This window comes from Prionailurus bengalensis, chromosome C2 (genome assembly GCF_016509475.1).
Source record: "Prionailurus bengalensis isolate Pbe53 chromosome C2, Fcat_Pben_1.1_paternal_pri, whole genome shotgun sequence".
In the NCBI taxonomy this organism is placed as follows: domain Eukaryota; kingdom Metazoa; phylum Chordata; class Mammalia; order Carnivora; family Felidae; genus Prionailurus; species Prionailurus bengalensis.
In genome coordinates, this window is record NC_057350.1 from 93,649,283 (window position 1) to 93,673,487 (window position 24,205).

Sequence of the window (24,205 nt, forward strand, 5' to 3'; positions counted from 1 at the left end):
AGTAAACTTAATGTTTTTGTACTTAACATTCAATATCTTAAATGTGTGCATGGCCATTGCTTCTGAGTTCATTTAAAAAGCTGGTGTTCTGCTAGGTTGCAATGGCTGATTGAAATGCCGAGACATTTTATAGCTTTTACACTCAAACACACGTACCCACACCTTTCCTTAGTGATATTTTTATATCTATGTTCTTATTTGTAATTAAGCAAAATTAATTTTGGAGAAATGCATTAGGACCCTGTAATTTTCATACACAGCATGAGAATTTATTTAAGCGAAAATAGTCTACTGTACTTTCACTATAAGAAAAAGAAAAATGAGAATATTAAGTACCTATAAAATGCAGAGTAACAGATACAGGGTTTGCTATTTGAATTCATGTTTCCTCAATCCTACATGTATCACTATGGCCCTGGAAATGAAAAAGAAATAGTATAATACCTCTGTGGAGGCCGACTGCCCACAATTTAGAATAATCACAAATGAATCGAATGTTAGACACATGATTTCCCTCATCTCTATAACACGCTAACAACCTCCTCTGGAATAAATTATTCCCAACTCAAAATCTCAACCTAAAATAATTTTAAATTCACTGCAGGTGGTTTTTCATTTCTACTCACAAAGCACTGTGCTGGACGGTCAGGAGCCAGGGGAGAACGTTTGAAATGTTTGGACTACCTTGTCTTCCTGGGGGACTTTATTGCCCAATATGCATAATCTATTAGCTGCTCGTCGCGGGGGGATCTAGGGAGTGACATCTTGACTTGCACCACGCAGATCCGAAAAGCTCTTCTCAGGAAATGCGGGGAAGAGCAACTTTCTTATCCCTGTCAAACTAAGAGGCGGAACCACCCCCTGAACTAGCCCGAGGCCTGGGGAGAGCAGGGGGCTGAAGGCAGCTCCGCCGCCCTCCGCCAGGGCTTCTGGGCGAGGGATTTCTTTTGGAGGCGGCATTGTTCCTCCATCTGTTCAGCCTCCGTATCTCGCCAGCAAACCCTCCCCGCTCTTTCGTATTTTTTTCCTTATTTCTTTAGTACCTCTCGGCCGATTTCCTGGCTCTTGGTCTCTGTGGTCCCTGGGCACAGCTCTAGGCTGAAAAGCTGCAGTGACTGGGGCGCCGCTCTAAGGCGTTGGAGGCGACTGCACTCGTCCGCACGAGCTCGGGAAGCGTGCGCGCCTCACACTCGCCCTCTCCCTTTTCTCGGCTCCCTCCGGCTCGGACGGGCTCTCCCGGCCTCGCGTCCGCCGACTACCGCTCGCCTTTCCTGCGGTGTCTCCTCACACCAGCTCCGCGCGGCGTCGGCCGCCGGGTCGTCGGCGCACGACACGACGCCCCCCACCCGCCGGCCGGGACTCGGGATTGAAGGGTCAAGGCGCCGCGGGGAGGCGGGGAGGAGGAGCGAGGAGAGCTGGGGCAGGTGGGGAGCGCGGGGGCCGGGGCGGGGGCTGGGGGTGGCGGGGCGGGCAGAGGCGGGAGAGTGAGCCCAAGAAGAGCCAAGATGCATCTGCTCCGAAAGCGCCAATGAAGAGAGGACAGAGGGGGGCAGGAGAGGAGAAGAGCAGAAAACACCCACTGACTGGGGTGGGCAAAACGGGCAATTTGCAAACTGCCGGGGCGAGCGAGGGTGAGCGGAGGGGGAAGGAGGCTGAAGGGAGAGAAGAAACACATAAGGGCAAGTTTCCACCTCTCCCCAGAGGTCGAGTCTGAAAATGCGTCCCCTGGGCAGGGAGTTAAACAGGGACTGGTCATGGTGTCAAGGGTGGATCTGAAAAAGGAATTTAGTATCGTGTAGTTTTTCCTACACTAGACTCCGCTCCATCTCGCTCAACTCTGGTAAATGACCCTCCAAGTAAAATGAATTGGCTTAATGTAAAAACGGAAGCTGAATTTCCTCCACTGTGGACTCCCCCTGAGGTATGGGTTTGTTTTTAAATGAAAATAAGCGTTTGGGAGGTTCCATGAACCCCAGTGCTAAAGAAACCACCCAGTTCATTAAAGTTCATTATTTTTTTTATTGCTTTTATTTTCGTCAGAGGAAAGAGGTGAGGGGTTGGCACCATGAGATGCTTAAAACAGCTATCTAGGTAGCGTTCTTTTTCAAAAAGACAAAATGGGTTTCCTAAAACAGCTGAAGGGGGATTGGGAAACTCGGTTACTCGGCTGGGAAGAGAGAGAAGCATTTAAACTCTAACAGACGATTAAACCTTCAGCACCCCCTCTCCCCAATCCATCGGAACTGAAAAAGGGTTAAGCGTACCTAAGAGAGTGAGCAGGGCAGGGTTGGTGGAAGGTGGGGAAGAGGAGAAAGAGGCAGGGAAGTAGGAAGTTCTCGGCAATCCCCGGGATTAAGATAAACGCCTGAGGTCGGCGGACGCAGGAAGCTCCCTTACCTTTCTCTCTAAGCCCCGTTTGCACCTGATCTGCAACCATAAATACTTCGTGATGCTTAGTGTGCAGCCAAACGATGGCCGAATGTTAAACAATTCTTCACGCTCCCTCCCCTTTTTTAAAAACAGGCTCAAAAGAATGTTAATACTGTTCTCGTTATCCATCGGCTCCGAAACATTCCGCTTTGTCAGGAAGAGAGACGAAAACCAAGCGCTTGGGCACGCATATATGTATTTACATATTATGCGGTCGGTATATAAACATATATACGTTTTCTGCATATAAATCCAAAAAGAAAAGCACCACAGATGCCTCTGGAGAGGGAGGGGACCGGGAAGAGAAAAACTTGGCAAGCCAAATATATCCAAAGATTTATCAGGAGCCACCTGCTTCAATATGCAGAATTCCCGAGAAGATTTAGAGGGAGAAGAAAAAAATTTAATAAAATACCCAAAACACACACTTGCAACTGGAAGACGCCTAAGACGCGTGGAAATGGAGAGGATGAGAAGATCTCCTGAGGGTAAAGATCCGCCAGCTAAGTGAGCAATCGCCTCCGAAAATCACAGGCGGGGAGGTGGCTGCAGATCGTCCCCTGCTCCGGTCCCCGCCGCCGCCGCCGCCGCCGCTGCTACCTGTAGACACGCGCACACACACGCGCGCACACACACACACAGCACAACCCTCCCCCCCCCCCGCTTCTTCTCCCACCCCCCCCCCCGTGGCGTTGCCGGGTGCAGGAGTCTTGAATTAAGCTAGACCCATCTTTCAGACCCCGTCCTGCCCCCTCAGAACCAGGACTCTCCCACCCCCTCCGCCACCCCTTCTTCTCCCGGTTTATTGCTCAGCATCCCCTCCCCTACGCGTCCCCTCCCTCCCCCCGGGCCCGAGCAGCGATCGCAGTGGGGTGGGCTTTCGGGGGTGCGGGTCCGGCGGTAGCTAACGTTATGCTAGTGGTGGTCCCTCCCTTTACAAGTTCCGCCCTCCCCCCTTCCTCCTCCCGCAGAGACCGAGCCTCCTCCGCCCGCAGCGCGGAAGGCGGCAGGAGGGGTTAAGGACTCCGGGCGTCACGTGTGACGTTCACCGAACCACGCGGAGGAGCGTGTGAGTGAACGGGCCCGGCCGCCGAGCCGCGAGGCCTCGGACTCGAGGAGTTTCTGTGTTCTCGGCGTCATTGTGCTCCCTTCCAGGCGTTTTCGTCTTGGTAACTGAACGCGCAGAGTTAGAGGCAAGAGCCTCCTAGCGTGCCTCTTCAGTTTTCGTCCCTGTGGTAGAGCTCTTGTTACCAAATTCCCCCTCATTTTGTTTCCACCAGCCAGAGGCAGAGTAAGCTCCGAATTGTAGCGTCTGTTGTAGCCCCATTTGTGGGAATAGTGTAGATAAATGCCACTGCCTTGGGCCTCTCCCCCCCCCCCCCCCCGCCCCGGCTGCTCCCACATCTTCTGCCACTTAAATAGGTGATATTTAAAAATTCATCATAGCTAACCCGTGTTGGCTTTTATGACGGGATTGACTCACTATACCACATCGTTTACCCACCTCTGATCAGCTTCTCTGTGTGAATTTTTGAATGAAAGTGAATTGTGGGACAGGGCCCTGACAACAGAAGCATTAAATTAATCAATTGCAATGTGTCATAATTCAAACAAATAAATCCACCAGTGGGAAATCGCTAGAAGAAATTGTGACACTTAGTGTAGAAAAGTGGTGTTTTTGTCTTACTAAGTGCTTGCCTCAAATTTCTCAAACTCGTGTTTTAATGAGATTTAATGAGTTTGTTTTCATCTGTAAAATTTAGATAAAAGAAAGGAACTTTTTTTAGTTTGTAAATATAATTTATTGTCAAATTGACTAACATACAGTGTGTAAAGTGTGCTCTTGGTTTGGGGGTAGGTTCCGGTGGTTCATCGCCTACATACAACACCCAGTGCTCCTCCCAACAGGTGCCCTCCTCAATTCCCATCACCCACTTTCCCCTCTCCCCCACCCCTCATTCGCCCTCAGTTTGTTCTCTGTGTTTAAGAGTCTCTTATGGTTTGCCCCTCTCCTCTCTGTAACTATTGTTTCCCCTTCCCTTCCCCCATGGTCTTCTGTTAAGTTTCTCAAGATCCACGTATGAGTGAAAACATACAGTATCTGTCTTTCTCTGACTGATTTATTTCACTCAGCATAATACCTTCTAGTTCCATCCACTGCAAATGGCATGATTTCATTCTTTCTGGCTGCCAAGTAAAGAAAGGAACTTTAAAATAACCAACATTTAGATTGCAGTTGTCCAGAAATATTACTCATTAATTAATTAATAACACTAAATAAGAAACCTAAGTTTCTAGAATATGTGATCTTTTAAAAAATCATCTTAAATATATCCTTCCTTCTTCTTAGAAGGAATTTGGTTTCACATTTTTCTGACAGTTTTAGAATTTAGTCTATCTTGTCATTTTTTTCTTTTTTTCTTTTAAAGTAACTTTTAGGTGATGTGTTGACAAATAGTAGATCTCGGTATTGCTCCCATGAAAGTGAAATTTCATTCAACTAAAACATGCATGTGATTTTCTTGGTGAAAGATCTGCCTTGCCCAAGTTTGTCTAAATTCTAAATCCTGTGAAAATTCTCTGAAATTTCTAAAATTCACTGGAATTTTCTAGGAAAAATTAGAAATAACGATCTATTCCAATACCAGTAAAAGTACATAAGTGAATCCTTTCAGCTTTCACGAGACTACACAATTGAGGTAGGCTGATAGAGGACATCGTTATCAAAACTGCAAAATCAAACTTTTAAAAGAGAAATAAGGATAATGTGATAAAGCTATCTATTGTACTTTACAGAGATGAAGTTTTGTATACTTTCTTATAACTCAAGGCTCTGGGACCACTTCCTAAATGCATCAGATGATGTTAATATTAGAACCCTAATGATAATAATGACTGACTGTTTTTTTTATTTCTAATATTTGGTATTTATAGTATGAGATTAATTTTAAATAGGTTCTATTGTGTTTTTTCATTATTCTTTTCACAGCTGTACTTTATCAACTGGGCATTACTATCTCATTTTTATTAGTTAGTCTTACAAAAAGCCCAAGAATTTTAACAAAATAGAATTACCTTACAAACAGCATTTATCACAATCTGTAAATACAGGCAAATGAGCCACACTCTTCTTGCCCATTTTTCCCACTTTCCCCATCAAACCCCCGAGGAAAATAAACCTATCCTATACCATTTGATGAAAGAGAAAGAAAAAAAAAAAAAAAGAATGAAAGCAAGAAGTTTTGTTTCTCTTATGTTTTTCTTCTTTTGTTGGTATGTAGTTAAGAGTTGGGACTCTGGTAACAAATTGCCTGAGTTTGAATCCTGGATCTGCACTTAATTTGTTATTGCCTGGTTCATGTTACTTAATCTCCCTAAACCTCAAATTCCACCTCTGCAAAATGGAGATAACAACAGTACCTACTTTGTAGGAATGTTGTGAGGATTATCCAAAATAATGCATGTAAAGCGCTTGGCACATGAGTAAGTAATTTTTCAGCGTTCACTTTATTTTTGGTATCTATGCTATATCTTTCCTCTTCGGGTTCAAACACCAGTATATGTAGTGACATTTGGGGTTAGGGTTAAAAACTGATCATGACACTTGGTTGCATGGAAGCCATTAGTGATTAGAGAGTAATTGCTAGACCCTTCCTGCCTTCTCTTTTTCTTATGGTACAATATCTGTCTTCTATTAACTAATTTCAGTGTAAGGGATCATACTAAATGTGTTAAATGAGATAGAAAAGAAAACATTAAACACATGAATAGGTGATGAAGGCATCAATAAGACGTAGGAAGTTGAATTCAATTCACATTGCCAATCATGTGATCTTCTAGATTGTGACATTAACTGTGGTCAAGTTTGCTGCCTTAAACCAGGTCAGACACTGTTTGGAATGAATTCTGGAACTCTCTGTAAGGTCAAATGCAAATAAAAACCTTGTGAAATTTGCCCAAATGCATCTGCTCATCTGTAGATTGGGAAGGAGATCTTAATATGACACATATGTAAAGTATTAGCATTTTCTGAAAATATTGGCTCAGAAGAGCCAATCTCTCTTGAGTGAGAATGGCAGAAAATATCACTAAAGGAATAGTGAAATCAACTTTGTAAGTATACGTTTATTCCCTAATTGTTGTGATGGTAAAATTTCCTTTCCCAGAAATAAAAAAGAAAATATTGGCAAAGGAAATTAGGCTTGAAGGTAAATATTATAGTGTATTTTCAAATACTCAGTACAGTGGTATATAGACTCAGTTTGCTTTCAGTCCAGAAAGTTATTAAGTGGGAAGATCTTTTCCCCTCGGTAATTACATATATATAATTAAATGGCATGTAAAAAAAGAAAGCACGAGTACCACTCATTCTTTGGAAAATCCCAAAGACTCACAGAAGGAGATTAATACCCCCCCCCCTGCTTTTTTTTCTTTTCCAAGGGGCTTCAGAAGGAAAAGTATTAACATCATATCATGCTTAGATGAAATTTTACTGCAACATTCCTCATAAATCATATGTATATTACTTAAAATGGGTTAAATATAAATAATATACTGAGAACAATTTCATAGGGGCAGTGAAAAGTTCATATTTCAGCTCTTAAAGAAAGAAAAAACAGAGCTGAATAATCTGTCAAGTTATGGCATTTGCCAAGTGTACCACCTGCATAGCTTCCTGGCAGTATTTTGTTATAACCTAGACAAAAGACATACATGTTATTCATACAGAAAAGACAGACCTAACTTCTCGGAGTACCAGCATAGTCTAGTTGTATATAGTATCTCTTTAGCCACAATCCACCTGGTCTTCAACTCCAGTCTGTCCACAAACCTCCTCTCCATCCCATGCACTTTGTACAGCATGGCCAATTGATCTGTTTTTAATCTAACCTTTACCAAGTCAAACCATTTATTTATTTTGAGAGAGAGCATGCAAGTAGGGAATGGGCAGGGAGAGAGGGAGAGTAGGAGAGAGAGAGGATGCCCAGCAGGGTATGTGCTCTCAGCACAGAGCCCCTGGACCTCACCAACTGTGGGATCATGATCTGAGCCCAAATCAGGAGTCAGGATGCTTAACAGATTGAGCCACCCAGATGCCCCCTGAGTCAAACCATTTTTGAAAATCCTTAATGAATCTGTAATTCCCATCACGTGAAATGCACACTTCTTATCCCAGGATCCAAAGCCAACATACTCTCAGTTCCATACATCTTTAGTCGGCTTTCTCTCCCATTACTTTTCTACCGCATCTCTGTTTTTTCCCTAAAAGATATAACTCATTGGTCTCCAAGGACAATTCTCAAAATTTCTTCTCTTGGGCTACCAAATCACCATCCCTACCTACTGAAAACTCAAAAATACTACCTCAAAGATTCCCTCAGCCAGAAATTATTTTCTCTAGCTCTAAATGCAACTGATGTGTACTTCCCATAATGCAATTGTGCAGTTTATCCTATCTTGTGTTACCATTATTTCTAGATCTTTTGTGTCTCCTAACTTATTTACAGAATACTAAACAATTTCTCACTTCAGGAACTTTGCACTTTCCAATCCTTCTTCCCTGTACTCTCTCTTTCTGATGGCTATATGACTCACTCTTTCATATAGAACTCTTCTCAGATGTCACTTTCAAAAGATGTCTTCACGGAATATCTAAAACAGCATTCTCCTCCTCATTCACCCTGTCTCCTTAACTTATATTTGCTTCAGTGTTCTTATTATAACCTGATTATATTTAGTGTCTGTTGTTTGCTTCTCCTCACCAGAAGGTAAATTCCATGAAATCAGATACTTAGTCTGTTTTGTTCACTGTTCTGTACCAAACACCTAGAAGTATGCCTGCTGCATTATAGTGCTCTATACATAGTGAAACAAATGAACGAATGAATGAATGTGGTCAATTTGATTCACTAATAGCAATTTTGGAGGCATGATTACTGACTATCTCTAACTTCAGCCAATAATTGAACATAAAGGCATAAGAATTTGCTCAGATGTTCTTGAAAGACATTTCTTAAAAATATATGTCTTACTTAAAATACATTAAAGCCATAATTACAGAACATAAGCCCACTTCTTAAAAATAATGTTTAGAATGGGTATATATTAGCCCCAAATGTGTTCATAAAGCAATGATACTATACTGTACTACCAAAAATATGCTATTCTTTTGAGAGCCAATGCTACTTTATTATGTATTACTTAGATTCTGCATTTGCTCATTTCCCAGATTTTAATGACTTTAAACTGTGTATCCAGGTAATGTTCTTTATCAAAGTTTCTAAAATTCTTTTTTGTAATTATGCAGTTATATAAACCCAAAATGACATTTATAGTATACTATGAATTTAGTTCTTAAATAGGTCAAGATTGCTTTGTTATTAAGTAAATGAATTCTCACTCACCCATCCTTTGAGTGCCTACCTGTACCCATTACCTCATCACTGAAGGATCAAAAGAACAAAAGACATGGTCCCTCTCTACCTATACAGTATCTCTGAGGTAAGATCATATCTAAACAATATGATGACTTTGTGCACTATACAAAAAGAGTTTCCAGAGAAGGACATTCCAAGCAGTGAAACAACATATGCAAAGGCATGAGCTCACTTAAGTGCAAAATATATTATTAAAGGCAAGCAGCTCAGGTTAGCTGGAGCATAGGAGATATATAAGGGAATAGCAAAAATGAGCTTGTGTGTAAGTAGGGTCAGATAATGAGGGGACTTGCATTTTAGACAATGAAGTTTGGATCTGACCCTCAGGCAGGGCCAGTGGTGGCAGGGTGATCACATTTGCCTTTTAGAGAAGTCTGTCCAAAGTAGGATGGGTAGTGGGTTGGGAAGCAGAGGTAAAACCAGAGTCAGGGAAGCCAGTTATAAAATTATTGCAATAGTACCCAGGAGAGATGCAGGTGTCTGAACTACATAGCAAAAACTACAACAAGAAATTAAAAGTAGTGCATTAAAAAGCTTAGAAACTGATTGTCTGTGGAACGTGAGAGAAAGTGTAAAATGATTTTTTATTTTTGAGCTGGAGTAACAAAGTAAATGGTAATGTCAATTACATCAGCTTGATGAAATAGTGATTTTTAGTACACTTATTTCAAGATGGAAAACCTCAACCTCAGTGGTAAAATTACTAGATCCAAGTCAAAACACTTTAAACTTGAAACTGTGTCTTCTGACTCCAAAACCAATTAACTTACTACTATGTCACACTATCCTCCTGAACTTAATAGGAATGAACAGGTATGAGAATATGGCTTTCAAATATTCAAGTTTGTATTTAATATGAGTTCAGGAAGAAACTGTTGAAGCTAGAGATTCCTGGTAAATGTCTGAAATTTAGGTATTCTGTATTGTTAATTAAAAAGAAGTTAATATGTTTGATGCCAAGAACTGTGTAAAACTTCAGTAAGCATACAGGAGAGAGGGAAGAGAGAAGAAGGGGAGGGGTGGAAAAGCTCAATTGAGGACCGAATTTCTAGTTAGTCTTATAGGATCAATCTGACTTAATTACGTGGAAGAAGCATACAGAGCTAACAGCCTGAATAAATTCACCTTCTAGATAAACAGTAGTATTTTTTTTTAATATGAAGGACTTGTTTCTGGTAATGGCTGAATAACATCTTAGACTAGCCTTCCTGAAGTCAAAAATTTCCATAAACTTTGGGCATAACACAAAAAAAGAGCTACAGAAAAGCACTTTATAGCAAACAGAAGCATGCAGATTCTTTTAGTGAATCAACACACAGAGAAGGAATTGTGCAAAGTGAGTTCTCATTTTTCAGATGTTAGCCCGTGGCCATGAGTCAGCGTGGTAGGAAAACCAATGATACCTTGCTTTGGGGGAATCAGAAGTCTGAAGCCAGGGGAAAATGAAAAATAGTGAAAATCTTGGGGAAGATAAAATAGATGTACAGGAGATGCTCAGATTCTGTCTGCTTACATCTTTGGTTGACCCCTGAACCACATCCATGAGCACAACATCATAGTAGCTCAGTTAAAGAAAATTTAAGTAAGTATTGGAATCATTGCCCAGTTTGTAGCTGGGTTTCCCACTAAAGTAAAAGAAATAATACTCTTTGGAGGAAAAACAGTAGAACTCAGAGTTCCCATAACTTAATATTCACAACATTCAAAATGTAATCCAAAATTATCTGACAGACAAAAATTCAGGAAAATAGAATGTGTTCTCAAGAAAAAAGAAAATCAGCTGAGACTAAACACTAGGTTATATAAATGTTAGAATGAGCCAATCAGGATTTTATAACAGCCATTGTAACTACCCTTTATGAAGCAAAAGCATATATACTTGCAGTAAATTAAAAAAATAGGAAATTTAAACAGAGAAATATACATGATAAAAAGAAATAAAAGGACAATCGAGAACTGAAAAGTACTATGTATGACATAAAAAATTCATTGGTTGAGGGGCACCTGGGACACCCAGTCAGTTAAGCTTCAGACTCTTGATTTTGGCTCAGGTCACCATCTCATGGTTCCAGAGACTGAGCCCCAGAGTCAGGCTCTGTGTGGAGCCTGCTTGGGTTTTGGGTTTCTCTCTTTCTCTCTCTCTCTCTCTCTCTCTCTCCCCCTTTCTCTGTCTGCCCCTCCTCTAATTGTGCTTGCACCTGCGCATGCTCACTCTCTCTCAAAATAAATAGATAAACCAACAAAATTTTTTAAAAAATGTAATCTTCGTATTTATCTTAAAATACGAATCTTAAAGCATTATCATGCTTTAGAAATATTAATCTAATAGCAGAATACATGGTAGACTAGAAGAGGAAACGATATGGGCTAAGAAATCTGTCTGGGTCATCAGGTCAAACCTTATATGGTAGCAATTGGAATGAAAATCAAGGATGTATCTGAAATATTTCAAAGGAATATACTGATTTTTGGGATACTATTCCCTAAATAAAAGAAAAAATTAAAAGTGCTGTACATGAATGTAAAAATAAGATATGAAAGCATTTACCTAAAATACATTATCAGCATTTACCTGTTGGGACAGAGTGAGAAATTACATGTTTTATTTTCCATACTATACAGCTACCCCACATTAAACATTTTTCGGTCACTCTCCATTTATTATCTTTCTTAATCCTCACAACTAAATTATGAGGTAGGTTTACCAACCCCATTTTATAGATGAGGAAACTGAAGCCCATGTTTAAGTGAATTGTTCAGTGAAGCCAGATTCAAATGAAAGTCTGGCACAAAGCCTATCTTTTTCAGCCTTACACTCTACTGAGAGAATAAATTATCACTGTCATCACACAATGTAATGAAGTCAAGAAAAAAGCAAACTGAGAAAGGACTTTTGAATCTAGCAACAATTTTTCAGGAATCAGTTTGAGTAGAAAAAAGGGGAAGACCTCTGGAGTTAAGAAAACCAATCAGAGAACACATAAGTAGAAAGCTGATATAACTGTAATTATCTAATACTTTTATCAGACCTTCAGTGTTCTTCCATCTTTATAGTAAAAACACTGACTACCTTCCAATATAATCCACTCTCTTTTTAAGGCAACTGACAGAAACTCAACTCAAGCCCAATAAGTAAAACAAACAAATTCCGAAAAGCAAAAACACAGTTTATTGTTGTAACTGAGAACTTTAGACTTTACAGAGTTCTCACCATGACTATTTAGAAGCTTAACTGTGGTCCTTAAATTTTTCTCTTTTGTTTTGTCATTCTTCAGTTTGACTCAGCATTACTTTCTGGCAGCTTCTCTTCACCCCTGGGGCAAGGTGCAACTCCAGATTGCCCTTTCAACCTGGTGTCCTCAGGGAAAATTACTTTGTTAACTCCAGTAAGAAATCTTATGAAGACTCCAAGTGGTTTTGCTTGGATGACATGTTCCTTCCTGTGACTGGCAATGGAGTTAATTTGCTTTATCAAGCCCAGGACACATGATTTACCTCTACACCAGGTAAGAGAAGCCACCAAGATTTACACAGACAGTGGAGGCTGATGTAAGAAAAGCCCTAGGATGGTTACCAAAAGAAGAAAAGTGAAAAACTTTTCTGGGCAAACCTGCACTAAGGTCATAATGGTCGTACACTACATACTGCTCTTAGTTTTTCTCCTGTGAGCTCCTTTTCAGTTCTTTTATCTAGCAAAAATGAATTATTAGGTGTTGCAAAACCACATCTCATGCTTCCCCATCGCTGAGTCTTTGTTCAGTTTATTTATGCTACTTTGAGTTCCTCCCCTAAATCTGCCTGATTAAATATAAATTCTAGAAACTAATGCATTGCATATATTAGGTGCTTAATGAATGTTCATTGTGGGGAATTGTCTAAGCAATTCATTAGACATTCAGGAGACAAGAAGACACACAGGGTAGAGTCACTAACCTCAAAGAGCTTTTGATTAGAAGGTTATAGAAAACACATACACAAATATCCAAAGTATGAAACAAAATAATGCACTGAATACAAAGAGTAAAGGAAATTCAAAGAAAAGGATGAAGCACATCTGAGAGGAGGGGGATATGGATTCCAGAATAAGCTTTGCTTAAATGAAAGTATTTGATTTAGCTCTTAAAAGTGATTGAAATTCAGTGCATATTTGTTTTGAATTGAATAGATGAACAAATGAATGAGCTGATGTAAATGAACAAACAGATAATGCATTTAAATTTTCGATCATCTATAAAGAAATATTAGGCTTTTAATTCTAAAACATAGTAGAGTCAAGAAAAGATAAGTGTCTTTTTCTTTCTTTCTTTCTTTCTTTCTTTCTTTTCCTAATTTAGTAGGGAATTAAACATGTTTCAAGCAGAAAAATATGAAGTGGGATATTTTAAATTCATTAAGAAAAAAGTTGGTTAGGTGTAAGATTTTGGCCTAGGAAAGTTGCGAATGAGATACAGAAAATAAATGGAGTTTTAAAGCCAAATCTTTTAAGAAAAAAATAATCTTAAATAGATTTAGGAAACCAAAACCAAACAAGAGAAGTTATAGGAAAATACCTTTCTTTAAAATGATAGGCTTAACTTTAAAATAGCAAAAATTAGTTCACAGTGGATTTTCCTGTTTATAATGGATTACTGTGTTTTGTTTTAAATCTGTTCAATTGTAACTTATGGACTACATTAAAGCAAGAAAATACTTCCTCATACAATATCTAGTGCTTATTTCTTAATAATCTACCTCAGCCGATAGTTTAAAAGTGTTCTTCCAGTCATTTATATATAAATAGAGGTGTTAAGTGTCCCTTACAGTATTAGGAAATCAATATAAATATTTAATGTAAAGGAAAGAAGAGATGATTTAAGCATCTTGGGATTCAAGTTGGAGATAATTGCCCTCTCACATTTCTTTCTCGTTTTCTCTGTTTCAGAGAAATAAAAGTGCTATATTTGAAACCTAAAATAATAATTACAATTTTTAAATTCATGAAACAGATTGCAAGCCTGAAGTAGCAAGTTCTCATTTATTCTAGTGCTCTCACAATGGAAAATACAGCAAAACTCGGTATCTGTGATGTAATTATGAAAAGAAATCTTTTAGGTTTTACCTTACCATATTCGTATATGCCAAGATTTCTGTTTATTTATGTAACAGCCACTTAGAGCTAACTAAAACATTTTGATCACTAGAAGGTGCTAGATATTTGCTCCTACAAGTACAGGGAGGTAATGTAAAGCCTACAAGAATTCCCTAGTAGAAATTTTCCCTTGTAAAGATTGTATGTATGGGGAAGAACCAGGTAAAATGTAATTCTGAAGTTGTTAGACTTGATGAGTAACATGCACTGAAGGGTCATTTCCTTATTCTGGGTCACACCTCATTTTTGCAGAGGCCAGAGGGATCTCTTCCCTCCTTCAATTTGCTAACAATTTCAAATGTGGCCCTCTCTATCTCTGTATGTTCCTAATAAAATAGAGTGTACAGAGGAGGGAATGTGGAAACAATGCACTCCCATGAATCATGTTAAGCATTTATTTCTGAGCTCTTCTAAACATCTTCAAACACCCTGCCTAGTAGCCAGCTAGATTCAGTGATTTGCATACTTGCCCCCCACAGGATTAACTTCATTCTCTTTTCTCCTCCTGGAGCGTTCCCCTTCCATGCACTTCCTTCCCTTTATCATTTGCAACTCAAAACTCTCAATATAAAAAATGTGAAGTACAGCTCAAATATCCCCTCTTCCATGAAACCTCCTCCCTTCCCGCCTCATGATATAATGCCCTCCTTGCAGACATTACTAATTGATTCATTGTGATTTTTATGCATTTCTCATCTACCCTATTGGAAAAGTGCTTTGCAGATTTTTTTTTCTTTTTAGAAAATTTGTTAGAGTGCCTGGCACATAGGTTATCTTGCACAAATAAATGCTTCATGAGCATTTTTGGATACATAAATATGTGAAAATGAATAACAAATAATATAATTAATAAATAAGTGGAAAATAAATGTGGTAGAAATAAGAGCAGTTAAAAAGTTATTGTGGTCATTCAGTGGTCACACCTTTCAAAGCAGAATGATGAGAGTATATACACTAGGGTGGTGGCAAGTAGAAATGGATATAAGTGGAAAATTGTGAAAGGCATTCGGGAAATAGGGCATGGAGAGGAAAGTGAGGGAGAAGGAGAATTCGATATTATTTTCTGATATCCTGCTTGAAGCAATGAGCAGCTGATTGTACCATTTACCAAGATAGAGAATTCTGAAGAAATAGCAGTATCAGGGGGAGAAAAATAATTCCTTTTATTTGGATATCTCAAGTTTTAAGTGCATGTGAAATCCGAGTGGAAAACAACAACAACAACTAGGGATTGATGATGGATCTGAAATCAGGAGAGGAGTGTGGATATGTATTTTGGAATAGCCTGCACACATGCATGGTCATTGAAGCTGTATCAGTGACTGGGAGAGATCACTAAGGAGACTTTGTAAACAGGAAAGAGAAGGGGCTAGAATCAGAGAACAACAGCATTTTAAATTCAGGTGAAAAAGGATTCTGGAGACCTAGTAGTGAGTGTCTAAGGGACAGAGAGGTGACAAGCATCGGATCCTGATGAGAGAGATCAGAATGAAAACAAGACACGGTCCAACTTAGACCATGGTATCTTCAGTGGAAACATTTATTGTGGAATATTCAGAGCAGAAACCAGACTGAAGTGTGTTTAATAGAGGAGAGAAAATGAAAACAGCAATTATGGAAAATTCATTCAAGAAGTTTGACTGTAAAAAGGAGGATAAAGATAGATTCCCAGCAGAAGAGGGAAATTTGGTCAAAGGAGGGGCTTTTGTTTTTTGCTTTTAGTTTTTATTATTGGAGAGATTATTTTGAAATGTTGATGGAAAGAAGCTAGTATAGAAGGTCAGGTTCATAACAGAGAAGAGGAAGATTGATAAGGTTCCTAAGAAGGCAGAAGGGCCTGGAAAATAAAGCTAAGAGGAAAGATACCACCCTTCTAACAGGGAGATAAGTGCAGATACAGGTAAACTACAGATTTCCTGGGAAGTCGAGAAGCTTCTGCCTGATGGTTTTATTTGTTCAGTGACTTAAGATTCAATGACATGTATAAACGGTGTGTGTAAATGTGTATTGTAGAGTGGTATTGAAGGTTTGAAAGGACCAAACAATCAATATTTTAAATAGCATAAATATATTTAATGGTCATTAAAACTAAAAATTTAACAATATGTCATTAACAGGTGTATTTAAAATTCCCTCTGTGTGTGTGTGTGTGTGTGTGTGTGTGTGTGTGTGAATGGACTTGTCCATTTTATGGATCTAGGTTTGTAAGGCTAGCAGGTAAAAAACCTAACGCACAGTGTTTGCAATCAAGACAGCTGGGATAAAGAAATTAAAATACAGGGCAAAAAGTCCAAGGCTTTTTGTATGATCTTCACAATAATCCTATGAAATAGGTACTATTTACTATCTCCGCTATATCTGAGGAGAGTGAGGCACTGAGTTTAAAGAACCTGAAAAAATTTCAGAAGTCATGAACTCCCATAGACTTAGTAACTGCTGGGATTGGGATCTGTATCTGTCTCTATTTGTGAATATATGCTCAATATCTTTGTGGTAAAATCCCCTGAATTATTTCCTATACACAATTATCCAAGTTGTATTACTGGCCCAAATATTTATTTATGTTGGTAACCATACATTAAATGGAAGTAAAATTGATCTCATCTAGATTTCTGGTCAAAATGGCACTGTGGTGGGGTGCCTAGTGGCTCAGTCAGGTAAGCATCTGACTCTTGATAACAGCTCAGCTCATGATCTCAAATTTCATGAGACTGATATGGAGCCCTGCACTGGGCCCTGTGCCAACAGCACAAAGCCTGCTTGGGATTCTCTCCCTCTCTCTGCCCCTCCCCTGTTTACAGTCTCTCTCCAGCTCTCTTTCTAAATAAATAAATAAATAAATAAACATTAAAATTAATGAAAATAATTTTTTTTAAATGGCACCATGGGTTCAATTTTTAAGTGCTTCTCCCTACATCATATTTATGCCAGTAACAAGTAAAATACATTTTTTAAATGAAATGAAGCAGAGAAATTAATTTTATGTGTTAGCTTGACTGTGCCATGGGATGTCCAGATATTTGGTTAAACGTATTTCTAGGTGTATCTATGAGAATGTTTCTGTAAGAAATTAGCATTTGAATCATAAAACAGATTGCCCTCCCCAATGTAAGTGGGCCTCATCAAATCCACTGAAGGCCTGAATAGAACAAAAGGGCAGAGTAACAGAGAATTCTTTCTTTACCTGGCTGTCTTTGAGCTGGTACATCAACCTTCTCCTTTCTTCAGATTCTCACTTGGAGTGGAATGTGTATATTAACCTTCTTACTTCTTAGGCCTTCAATCTCAGACTGAAACCATACCATTGGATCTCTGGGGTCTCCAGCAAATCTTGGGAATCCTCGGCCCTCAAAATCATGTGAGTTGACTCCTTATAATATGTCTATATACAAACATATATAGAGAAACAGAACCAATAGAATGTTTCTGTTCTATTGGTTCTGTTTCTCTGGAGAACACTAATACAGTAGTAATACTCAATGACATGGTAAATATCTCCACTAGCTCAAAATAGAAGAGAAACACTGTGGTAGGAAGGGTTAAGACCACAGGCTGCTGGCTTCTAGGTCTGGAAAAACTTAGGAAGCCATGAGGAAGTCAATTCCTACAAACAAAAGGGACTAAAAGCATTCCACATACAATCAAGGGCCAGAGCCAGGTTGTGTTGTGACATTAGGAATTAGGAATTAGAACTGGACTTAGGACCCAGGGATAGAGAGACCAATAAAATCACTTGAGAGAGGCAATGGGCACATGCACACACACATACAGAAAAATCAACTACTCAAAAAAGGCTGTAAATTAGTATTCCAAAAAAAACAATTGAACTATTGTTGAGATACTCAAATAAAAACTATAATCCAAGAAATAAATTGACTAAGAGTAAATTAAAAATACCAGCAATCTAAAAATCACTTTAATCTAAGTATATTTAACATTGTCAATAAGATAAAGGAAGAAATGCCATTCATACATAATAAAGACTAGGAATCAAAAACAATCAGATGAATGAAGAACAGAAAAATATGGAAAATAAGTAGTCTGGAAGAAAATTATAATTACTATAAATAAGTAAAAACTTTAAATTTTTTTTTCAACGTTTATTTATTTTGGGGACAGAGAGAGACAGAGCATGAACGGGGGAGGGACAGAGAGAGAGGGAGACACAGAATCGGAAACAGGCTTCAGGCTCTGAGCCATCAGCCCAGAGCCCGACGCGGGGCTCGAACTCACGGACCGCGAGATCGTGACCTGGCTGAAGTCGGACGCCACCCAGGCGCCCCAAAATAAGTAAAAACTTTAAAAAAAGCCCCTCCAGACTGGATAAATTCAGAAATAGTATTGAAGACCTCACCCAAAACATAGAAGGGAAAGAGCAAGTAAGCAAATATTAAGTACTGAGAAAAATTAGAGCCTGATGCTTCTGCCTAGAACATAGAAATATGGAGAGTGTTGTTCCTACCCCGAAAACAAGAAAAAGCCTAATAAATTGCAAAATCATAACTTCTGTTGAACCAACAGGCAGGTAAGCTCTCAGGGCACAAAGTAGCATGAACTCAAAGGAAAGCCAGGTATCTCCAAGTAGAGACAGGACATGAACATGCTTTACCTGTGATAGAAAGTATGAGGAGGAGAGAAAGAAATGGATACCAGGTGCACACAGTGGGTGAGAAGAATTCAGTTATCATGTTCACAAATTGCTAAAGGCAGTTTGTAAGAGAATAGACTCTCTGGGAGTCATAGACACAGGGGGAATTTGCACCCACTTACATGTATCTTCTCCACGGTTTCCAACAAATGCCAGTGAGAAAGATTGCTGGCAGGGTTGGTGACTGGAGAAAGCTTCACTTAGTGGTGCAGGCCTAGAGGAGGGAAGAGGTCTTTCTTGCATGAAAAGCTAGAGGCCCCACCTAGACTCTAGATTCTATGGAACAAAAACCATCAGTCACTTAAGGAAAGGCAGCAAACTATCACCCCCAGAGTACTGCTGAAGGAGACCCATCGCAGCTGGAGATGAATAGCAAAACTAAAACCAAAAAACAACAAAAACCTCTACATTGCAGATGATGCCAGATATAAGTCTGACAGCATACTGGCATTTCTCCCCCTCTAATGTCATATTGTAGGTCTTTTGCTCTTTTTTAAAGTAAAGATTTAATAATGCATAAAGCTGAATGACTTCCTGGGCAATGTAATTTAAGTTTAGCTATCAAATAAAGGGCCATATCTTGCCAAGTGATGTTGTTCTTACTCTTTAGACAATCACCTTCTTTGCAGTTGCTGTATAACCCCTTGGGCTTTTACCGCCACTATTTTAAAAAATTATCAGTAATTTTAATGTCAATGACACAATGACCATACACCTCATTATCAGCCTGCATACTTATCCAAATTTATGTGTTCTATGATGGGTATGACAATAAAATTTTCCTTATTGTTTCAAAAATTTGCTAGAATGTTTTCAGCAAAGTATATTCTTGAAACATAAAGCCTTTGTCACTCTGTGAAGATGTTGTACTACTGCTGACATGACAGCAGGCCACACTTTTCTTCAGACTCTCCCTAAATCCAACTTTGAGGAGAACCCCAGGCATTGGTGAGTACGTCCCCATGCCCTACTCCTGCTGAGAAGAGGTTCGGAGTGCCTGTACTTGTCTCCTGCTTACACTGTTCTTTTAGCCTTATCATTCAAATGGGTCATGATATATAAATTGCTGGATTGTTTAGGGGTTAAATGAAATGAGGTAAGAATTCAAGGATTGAACTAATACCCTAAACCACCCACAAAAAATTGTATTTAAAGACCATTTTTATCCAAGTTCAATGCCTTCAATAGTTTCTTCAAAGTATTGAGCAACTGGGATTACACTTGAAACTTAAGAATCTCAGGAGCCAAATATTTTCCTGCTATGGACTATAGGGAGAATTCACCACAAAACAAAACAAAACAAAACAAATCCAAAACCCTAAACCAAACCATGCCTAACCAAAACTGCAGAAGAATTCAAGAATATGCTATCTGCATGAATCTACTAGCCACACCTTTCTAAAATGGCAGCCTCAAAAACTATCATTATAAGTATGTCCCTTCTCACTTTTATCTTTGGCCACTGGACAAACACCAAGACACCATAGGAAACTGTCAGTCCCGTTGTCCACATACAACTCAGTGCTTTATTCTCTTTTGATTATAGTTGATTTTCTTTTCAATCCATCCTGGTACTCTTTAGAATTCTAGTTCTGTGGTAATCCTATTTATTTACATCTTTTTCGCTCAGTGCTTCCTTAAACTTTCTACACTAACCAAAACCAAGTCAGGGCATAGCTTCCCCTATAGCTTCCCCTGAAGACCTGTCAAGTACTGCCTAGTCATAGTCATACGCCTTGGTTCTATGTTACTTCTAAGAGCAAAAGACACTTTGGCAATCTCTTAACTCACCATTGCTGCCTCTAGATATCTTACTTTTTCTCTTGAGTGCAAAATATGTCTTCATTTAATGTGTAATATTTGGAACTACTCTTTTTTGCTACTGTCTGTCACCCATTGACCTTCTGGTTATTTCCGTTTGTTGAACATTTCATGAAATGACTCGTGATTTTCCTTACCGTTCCAACCCTGGCCATCATCATAGAAAACTTCAATTTTTGCATGAACAACCTCCAAGATTCTTAAAATTACTTACCATAATAGAAAGTTCTAGAATAATGAATGATATTTGCTCACAATTACCATAGAGTATGGCACTTGGAAGCAAAAATTACATACAAAGAGAGGCGATTACTTTTTCTCTTTAACTATATCCAGACAGACTACTTTAGTCAGCTTCCTAAAACTCTCCGCATTTGGACTGTGCTTCTGCTAAGTGCAGCACACTTACCCAGGAATGAACTTTTTTAAGGTAACCATCTATATGGAAATATGTGAAGAAACAAAAGGGTTAGTATAAGCTAACAGAACATGTAGATTTTAGGAAGATCCATAAACAGTGTTCAAAAAACTACCAACGTAGGGTTGTATACCAAAAACTATAAATGACCACCTTGTGCATGTGTGCTCCCCTTTTGCCAAGGAGGGTAAGGGAAATAGTTCTGTCTCAAGCAATTTGGATTCTCTTTCTCATCATCTAGTGCTGCCATCTGCTGATCTCTTCGGCATGTCACACTTTTTATGTCCCATATTAGATCAGAACCAAGGTTATTAATTTTAATAGCAGAAAATTCTCAAACTCCCTGGAGAGAGCTGCCTTACATTCACTCTTTGGAGGCTTTATCAGTGGTATTCCTATAACCTGTAGCTACTCCATTGTCTGCACAATTCTTGGATTTAAGAAGATTTGCTCTTCTTCCAAAAGCTCTGAAAAATGCCAGCCACAGCCACTTATTGCCTGGGAATGGCCTTTCTGCTCTGCGTGCTCTCTTCTCTGTGCCTTTTGACTCTCTCTGGGCCCCTCTGAACTGTGCTATGGAAGTAAGAGGCTAGGTTATTAAGCTTTCTGGCAGGAAGAGGGATGTTTGGTCCATTTCTTTTCAACAAAATGTTACTGGGGCTCCCCATTTGAGTCCTGCCTCACAAAGGTTCCTTCTCTGCATAGAAAACATGGAGTCCTGATTACTTGATTGCAACACCTGATATTGCTTCCAGCCTCAGATACCCAGGTTGTACTGTTTAGCTGTTTGTGCTTTCTGTAGACTGCAGGCAGAAATGACTTCGTGGGGGGAAAAAATACCACAAAATCTTAGCGTCGTGCTTTTCCAGATGATTTAGAAGAGCAAAATCTGACTTTCTGAGTTATGTATCTGTTTGAATCACTAAAATATCCTTTCAAAAGTCACATGGTTTAGTTAACATGTGTTCTTAAAAATATTTTGCCCTTCTAGTGAATTTAAGCCAGATCTTCAAATTTGTTCACAGAGAACCATCAATAAAAAGTATGGCTGGGACCAGTGCATTTCAAAGTACGGTCTGGGTCCTGCTTCCATATATCATTCCTGGGCCCCAGTCCAGATCCACTGAGCACACCTGCTGTGGAGTGGGGCCTGGGTATCTGCATTCCCAAGGTGCTAATTAGTGGTCCTTAGGCATAAAGTTGAAAATCAGTGTGCACATGGAGGCTGCATTAGTAGCTCTACGTTGGTGATGCATCAGCTTCATCTGCAGAGCTTTTTAAAAATACAAATGCCTGTCCCTTACCCTAGACCTGCATTGACTCAGGACCTTCACAGCTAAAGCTTCCAAAAGCTTCTGACAGAGAGCTAAAGAGCATCTGCATTAGGCAAATACACATTTTATTGGTTAAGAATAACCGCTGTCATTTATTAAATACTTGCTAAGCAAAGTACACGTTAACAAATCATTTAATCCTCACGATGACCCTCTGAGTTTGGTATTGCGATTAAGCAGTTGTCATCGTTGTTGTTTTTCAACATACAACTGAGAGATGCTAAAGAATTCACACAACATTGTAGGAAGGGGATTGGAACCAGTTCTGCCTGACAGTAAGAGCTGGAGGCTCTTCACTATCACACAGGGCCTCTTGCTATTAGGTTTTTTACAGCTACCATTTTAAATGTTAGTACAGATTTTCTTTCCTTGGTTTGCTTTTCTTCTTTTTGGTTTCAAAATTAGCATAATCTTTTTATGTTGTGGCTCCTTATTTTTTCTTTGTAATTGTTGATGTAGAATTAATTCTCTGAGACACCTAACTTGTATGCTGCTTGTGCACAGAACATTTTATGAGAGAGGGAGTCTTACTATAAAATTTCAGGGCTAAAGCTTGGGGTGCCTGTGTAGCTCAGTTAGTTAAGCGTCCGACTTCAGCTCAGGTCATGATCTCATGGTTCTTGGGTTCGACCCTGGTGCGGAGCCTGGGGCCTGCTTCAGATTCTGTGTCTCCCTCTCTCTGTGTTCCTCCCCCACTCACACTGCCTCTCTCTCTGTCAAAAATAAATAAAATATTAAAAACATTTTAATAAATAAATAAAGTTAATGGCTAAGCTGGTCACCGGAGAAGTAGTCTTCACCTGCAACAGAATCCTTTTGACTATTACTTTTAGTCCAGTACATCAGGCAAGATGCTCCAAATATGTGTGCATCTAACAAATTTCTTTAACTGCGTCTTACCTGTTATATTATTATAATGGTATAGTTAGACTGTTCTACCAGACAATCAGCTTCTCAAGGAAGGAGGTATGTCTCTTATTTCCGCACAACCATGGATGATAGACTGAGGGCCTTCAGAATAAAGTATTAAGAAGCAAATGTTTCTGTGTACCACCTATACCACCATACTTTCACCATGTGTATGTGCACACGTGACTTAATTTTGCAGAGCCCTGACTCCTTTGTTTGTAACACAGGAATAATAATGTCTATTTGTTAGGCTTGCTCAAGAGAGGTAAGGCAGAAAATAAACAAATGATAAGTAGCTATACATAACAAATAACATAGCATAGCATGTTAGAAAGTAATGAGTGCAATGGGAATGAAAAATGTAAGGCATATAAGGGCTGGTTAGTGTGATAAAAAGAGTAAGTTAGAATAACATAGGATAATCAGGTTAGGACTCACTAAGATAGTAATATTTGAAGAAAGCTTAAGGAGATGATGGTATTAGCACATAGATACCTGAGAGAGGAGTATTCTAAGCAGAGAGAACAGTCAGTGCAAAGACACTAAAGCAGAAGTGTGCCTGGTTATGTTTTAGGAATAGCTGGAGGCCAGTGTGGTTACAGCAGAGTGAGTAAGAGAGATGTCAGAAGATCGGTGCTTCTCAAACTTCAATGTGCGTAAGAAATGTCTGGCATGAGGAATGAGATTCTGCATTTCTAATATGCCCCCAGGTAATGAAGATTCTATAGGCCCATACGGCTCGTGCTCTGAGTATCAAGGATTTAGATGACTCCCATTTTGAAGAGTAAGAAGGTAATTATATTACAGAAGTATAATATTATTGTGACATGGTATTAAGGGCTCAGTTGAGGTTGTAGTCATGAATTTAACACAGTGTGATTACGTGTTTTCTTCAATCACATTCACTGATACAGAGACAGAGACAGGCATGAGGCTGGCAAAGAGTTTTAACTAGGATTGTAGTTTTGCCATGATGAAGGGAGAGAACCCAATGGAATCAAGCATGTATACAAGGAAGTAGTATGATGACTGACCACAGGATTTAATATGGGTAATGACACAGCTGGTGGGAAGTCGGAC

The 24,205-nt window shown here is 39.2% G+C and overlaps 1 protein-coding gene across 1 annotated transcript in view; it reads right to left on the reverse strand.

Annotated features, from left to right (window-relative positions):
• The window catches only part of NLGN1 (neuroligin 1), an 843,034-nt gene extending 841,681 nt beyond the window's left edge, over positions 1-1,353 (reverse strand). The window contains exon 1 of the mRNA XM_043594884.1: positions 1,044-1,353. The gene's annotated coding sequence lies outside the window, so the exon portion shown is untranslated. The remainder of the gene's footprint in view (positions 1-1,043) is intronic.
• Positions 1,354-24,205: the final 22,852 nt, after the last annotated feature.